The following is a 324-nucleotide window of genomic DNA, read 5'->3' as shown; positions in this document are numbered from 1 at the left end:
CCGATTAGCGAAACTAAATAATACTGTTAAAAACATTAAACTTTAATGGTAAAGAAATCAGCCAGACTTTGGAAAATCAAGGCAAATAAACGCATCTGTGAGCATTAAATTGGCGACATTCAGAGTTTCAACACAGTTTGTCTTAGATTGTGCATTGAGGTGAGGCACTGCCTCACCTGCCTCCCCTGACTGCGTCCCTGCTTCGGACATATTCAACTCTAGAATAAAAACTCTCAGAGACTCGCAGTTTGCGACTAATTTCTCGACTCCAATAACAACTTCAACAACAGTTCTGGTGCAGGAAGACGAAAGAGGCGTCACATG

This window comes from Callionymus lyra, chromosome 11 (genome assembly GCF_982586985.1).
Source record: "Callionymus lyra chromosome 11, fCalLyr1.hap1.1, whole genome shotgun sequence".
NCBI classification, from domain to species: domain Eukaryota; kingdom Metazoa; phylum Chordata; class Actinopteri; order Syngnathiformes; family Callionymidae; genus Callionymus; species Callionymus lyra.
This window is presented reverse-complemented; position numbering follows the sequence as displayed.